This window comes from Mustela putorius, unplaced genomic scaffold (assembly GCF_011764305.1).
Source record: "Mustela putorius furo isolate JIRA1106 unplaced genomic scaffold, ASM1176430v1.1 tig00000151_pilon_pilon_pilon, whole genome shotgun sequence".
NCBI classification, from domain to species: domain Eukaryota; kingdom Metazoa; phylum Chordata; class Mammalia; order Carnivora; family Mustelidae; genus Mustela; species Mustela putorius.
In genome coordinates this window covers 10,944,452-10,950,470 of record NW_025421296.1, presented here as the reverse complement: position 1 = coordinate 10,950,470, position 6,019 = coordinate 10,944,452, and positions in this window count along the sequence as shown.

The following is a 6,019-nucleotide window of genomic DNA, read 5'->3' as shown; positions in this document are numbered from 1 at the left end:
CAAATAAATAAATAAAATCTTTAAAAAGAAAGACTCTCCCTTGATAAACATTTAGCTATAAGATGGTTTCATAACACATACCTGAGGGCAGCTTATAGGGATCTTTCAAGCAATCCATTTGGGATGAAACTAAGCCCAGTGTCTAGAGTGGAATGCTAAATGAAATAATGGAGGTTGTACTAGTTGGGAATTAGGATATGCAGGTAGCAGTGCCTGTCATGCACTGGATGAGTTGAATCCCTGAGTCATATCATGGAAGCTCTCTGAATCACAGGTCCTCACACCCAGTAGAAGAAACCTTGAATGCATGGCTCTGCCTATTTCTTGGAGTCGGGCAAGAAGAGCCTGGCCTGCCTCTACATGGTAGAGGCCCTGCCCCGGCACACCTTGTCCCTCCCAAGAGGAGTCTGTGAGTTCATGCTTTCCTGGAGCTTGTGCCTCCTCCCAACCCATGTTCCAAGTACCACAAACCACAGAGTCCCTGCTCAGATCTCCACCCCCAGGGAACAGTGCATGGCAGCATGCACTGCCCTATGTGGAGAGGTGGCCGAGACCATTGTCTGCGGAGATGCAGATCCATGTGGATATGTGGGTTAGAAAGACCACACTGCTACATGAAGACTGCCCAGAGTGAGGACCAGAGGGGAGAGGAGCAGGGTGGGTGGCAGTGCACAGGAAGGGGCTTCAGCCAGCCCTGGTACTGCCACACTCTGATGCACTCCTTCTAGGGGTCTGAGAATTCTAATGTCATAAGTCCTTTTGAAGGTTCTCATGTGTCATCTTGGCTAGGCCATGTACCCAGATATCTGGTCACACACCAGTGTAAATGTTGCTGTGAGGGCATTTTTAAGATGTGGTGACAATTTCAATTAGTGGATTTTGAGTAAAGTAGATTACCCTTTCTGCCATGGGTGGGCCTTTTCCAAGCAGTTGAAGTCCTTAATGGCAAAGACTGTGGTCCCCTGAGAAAGGAGGAATTCTGCTCCTACATTGCCTTTGAACTTGAGCTGCAACTGGAGATTTGGGACTTCTATCTTCCATAACTGCATGAGCTGATTTCCCTAAAATAAATTTCTCTCTTCTGCTCTCATACTATATGATATTGATTCTGATTCTCTGAAGTATCTAATACAAAGGTTTACTTTTCAAGGGAAGAGGATAGATCATATTTTATCCAGCACTGAATTTATAGAGATTATATATATATATATATATATATTAGACATGTATTATTTGGACCTCTCACAAATGGTCCCACAAATATTAGGGCTGAGCCTGAATATGTCTGCAGTTCCCACATTGTGAACACAGAGGTCCTAAATATGTGTGCTTTAGCTAAGTACAGCGAGTGCTGTGTAGATCCCCATTGCTACCAGATGGTCAAACCTTGACATTAAATCTACAGAAGAATCAAGAAAAGAAGGCAATAGGAAGAAGTAGTAGGGTGCGGTGGAAAGGCCGTAGACTTGGCTAATTAAACCTAGAGCCAAATTGTGCTTCTGTTATCCACAAGGTGTGAGTGAATGATCCACGTGAAAATGGCTTGTAACTCCTCTGTGGCATCGTTTTCATCATGTGGAAGACAGAGGAAACAAGATGGGTCTCAAAGATTGTTGTGAAAACTACATATGTGATATCTCTAAGTGACTTGCCCAGCTCCTGAAGCAGAGTAGGGACCCAAGAACTAGATACTTTGCTAGGGCTGCTGTAACAAAGGCCTACAAACTAGTGGCTTAAGCAGTAGAAATCTGCTGGCTCACAGTTCTGGAGGCCAGAAGTCCAAGATCAAGGTTTTGACAGGCTTGATTCCTTCTGAGGCTGCGAGGAAGAGCCTGCACGGTGCCTCCTTCCTAGCTTCTGCTGGCTTCCTGGCAACATCTGGCAATCCTTGGCTTCATCTTTATGCAGCATTCTCCCTGTGTGTAGGCATGGCTATCTATTCACATTTTCCTTTTTTCTTTTCTTACAAGGACAGTCATATTGAATTGGGGCCCACCCTAGGGACCTCTCTTAACTTGATTATCTACAAAGATCCTGTTTCCAAATAATGTCACATCCATGGGCACTGGAGATAAGGACTTCAACATCTTTTGGAGGACATGATTCAACCCAGAACAACAACTATTAGCAGCTGTTACCTATGAGCCAAAGTAAAATACTGCTTCTCTGGGTTCCAACAGAGCAGCAGTAGCCTCTCCTGCCATATTAACTCTTCATTTGGCAAACTCGCTCTCAAGACCTGCTGCTTCCATGCGCTGTGCTCAGTGCTAAGGGTAACAGCACACAAAATCAAAAAACAAGAAACAGACCTGGACCCTCCATCAGGAGCTCGCCTTCTGTAGGAAGGAGCTCTGGTGTAGGAGCTCCATGTAGATAAATAACAATATTAGAAGAAAGGCATAAAGTGACAAGTGTCAACAGAGCTAGAGGTGACTTCCCACAGGATTCTAAGGTCTGAAGAGATGCAATGAATCTAAAGAAGGTTTAGGGAATTTTTGAGGAGCTGGCATTTGAACCGGTCCTTGAAAGATGGTTACAAATTGGCCAGGTAAAGATGGAGGGAAAAGGCGACACATGAAAAGGAGGACATAAAGCTGTATGTCCGTGTGAACTAAGACACATAAAAATGTCCTCAGTATCTCGTGCACTTCAAGTCTTAGCTGGGCTTCTGTTCCTCCTTCCCACCTCTTCCCCTCGCACCATCGCTTTATGCAGAGACTAGGAAAATCGAGTCATTTGCCAGACTTCACAGGACCTAGATGAGCTAGATATGACTCACTTTATAGATGTGCAAACCAAATCAAATTAAGTATAGTCTACCCAGTAATCACAAAGGACCTCTTTTGATATCCTTGGGTCATGTAAATGAGCAATTCAGGCTCAAAATTATATCTTTTAATCAAAACTCTCCCATTGGGTAGTAAGACAAATACATATACTCTTAAGTCCTGAATTAATGTGATTTTTTTCTCTTATGACTTTGAATCTTATCTACAATCAGATCTGAAGAATTCTTAAGTAAGAACCAAATATTATATCTCATAGGACAGTATATTTTTAGGATAGTGGTATCCTCAGAGCTTAACAATAGCGAATCAAAATAAACAGGACTTGAAAGGAACAGACACACATAAACTATTTAGATCAACAAAAAGTCACACCCAGTGTCAGAGAAAATCATAAACCCACCCTGGAATGAACTCTACCTTTAGAGGATGGTTGAGATTTTCCCAAGGGACCTGCAGGAATCCTCTGCATTTTGTGGACATTTGAATAATGTGCAGGTGCAGTTGAATAATGACCACAGTGAGGCCACGGAGGTCCCCCATAAGAGTTCAGCTATCACTAGCTTGTTGGTCTGTGCTGTTCTGTGAAGACAAGTCAATGGGGTTTAAATTAAAGCACACCAAAAGGGGTGCCTGGGTGGCTCAGTTGGTTAAGTGTCTGTCTTCAGCTTAGGTCATGATCTCAGGGTCTTGGGATCAAGCTCTACGTTGATCTCCCTGCTCAGTGGGGAGCCTGCTTCTGCCTCTCCCTCTGCCCCCACCCCACTCATGCTCTTGCTCTCTCTCTCTGTCAAATAAATTAATAAAATCATTTCTAAAAAACCCCAAACAAATAAAAAATAAAGCACACCAACACCTCTTTCCACATAGTTAGAATCTTAGAGTCCACTGAAATACTCCCCTTCTCACAGCAGTGGTAATAACCAAATCATGTTATCAGGCAGGCTCTCCAGAGAACTGGGAGTACTCAGCTGGGAGGACTTAGGGCGAAGAACAGAAGTAGCCTTTGGAACTAAATTCATTCAAAGGCAGCACAGACAGAGAGACAACATCCAAGGCGGTCACCAGTGACCATAATTTCCATAAAAATGACATTAACATTGGTCAATGCAGATAAAGAATGTCACCAGAACATGAAATCGTGATCAACTTGACACAATCATCTTCATCTTCATCTGCCTATGTCTGCACACGACAGCCGTTCGGGAGGAATTGTATTCAGCATATGTCTTCTTTCTGGTCTGTGACGAGTACTTGGTGAACAGAAATATGGGGGGGGGGACTGAAACGGTAGGGGGATGAATGACAGGTGATAGCAATAGCTAGACCCCAGGGGACCAGCACATCATCAAAGTTTCTGAGGGACAATTCTGTCAACACAGAGTGACATAGAGTTCTGGGAAGAAGGCTGGGTTTGTTTTCATACTGGGAAAGGAGTGCAAACATCCACAGGCATGTCATTCATGCTCACGATTTAAACTAGTTCACTGTCATGTCTATGATTGTGGGCAAGGCAGCAGCATAGTCCCAGGGTCCTGCCTCAGACACATTGCACTGCTCGCACCAGGCGACAGTGAGGGCTCTTGGTGATCAGGAGCAGCTGTGTTCTCTCTGACAGCTGGTCCCAAGTGCATTTCTCGGGACACGCATCCCCTACGCCCATGAGTTGGGACACAGGCACACTTGGGCCCCTTCCTAAAGACCCACAGTGACATCACTGTGTTACTTGGAGCCTGTGAGGCTGGTTTCATCTCAAGATCCCCCAAATAATTTAATCATGACAACTTTCTACATGTAACGCCTATTCATATTTGATGAACAGTTTGAGAAATTCTGCTTTGCGGTAATTTACGCATAAACAATATTTTATGAAAATCTTTTGAAACCTGAAAGGGTTTTTATTATTTTTCTTTTTCCTTATTTATTCCCTTTTTATTAAGAAGCATTTGTGCTAAACTCACTTCTTTTTTTTTTCTTTTTCTGGTAACACAGGATTGACTTTTTTAAAAGCTTACTGTTTTACTCACCCATTTTTATGTATACAAGCAATTCTGTTACAAATGGAGGTGCTGGGGCGACGGGGAGGCCCTGGGTGAAGTTGTTGCTATGAGGATGGCCGGTTTTCAGATGCGGAGCATGGTGGAGCCCACTACAAGACTAGAAGTGAACCTCTGAGACACAGAGAAGAGACAAGGGGAGAAAGGATGGAATGGGCAGAGCCGTGTATCCAGGAAGGAGGAAAATTCAGGTCCTAAGCCTGGACCAAAGCCTACACCCACAGCTCTGGGGCTGGAATCCAGCCTACTGGGCAAGCCCTCTTTCAGACACACTTACGTCATGGTGGTACCCAACCCAACTCAGGTAGCCTGTGCTTTCTGGATGAGGAGAAGAACTTAAAAGAAGATGGTGTAGAAACAGTTGGGAGGGCCTCAAAGCACCGCAGCTGAACACTGACTGCTACACCTTGTCTGCCCCCACGGCTCAACCCACTTGAGCCGGATGCTGCCCAGTTTCTGACAGTGGGCTTGCTGGCCTCTGCTTGCCCTTTGAGACCAGCACCCCAACCTCTGCCCCCTTTGTTAATGGCTTGTTTGTTGCTCTAACATTAAATGTGATTAGGAGAGCTGGATCTTCCAGAGGAAATTAAGTTTTCAACCAAGCTTTCAAGCTTGGTATCTCTATGTTGCTCCCCTGGACTTCCAAAGCGACAGGCCACACTTGCCCTGGGTCAGGAGGTGGGGGAGAGGGAGTCTCTTTCTGCAGCTCTTTCCTACCCAGCACCTCCCCAGGCTCCAGCCCTGCTTCTACACTCTTCTTCCCTCAAAGCCCACCTCTTCCTGCATGATGTCCCAGGCACCATGTGACCCCTTACCATCAGTCCTCCCACCACCACCTTCATCCAAACTGTCAGGCTTAATGCTCAAAACATCCTAAGAACTTTCTGATTCAGCTACCTCATGGGGTACCTTGGTTGGCTCAGTTGGTAGAGCATGTGACTCTTGATCTCAGGGTTGTGAATTCAAGTCCCACACCAAGTGTAGAGATTACAATAAATAAATAAATAAATAAATAAACAAACTGCCTCATGAGGCTGCTCTGAAAATTAAGTGGTTTTTATGCTTTTTTGTTTGATACTTGCTACTTATTTTTCAAAGCTCTATAACTCCTTTGACAGACACAATCCAATTCCAGAAAGTTCTTTCTGTTCGAATGTCGTAAGTTCCATCATTTGG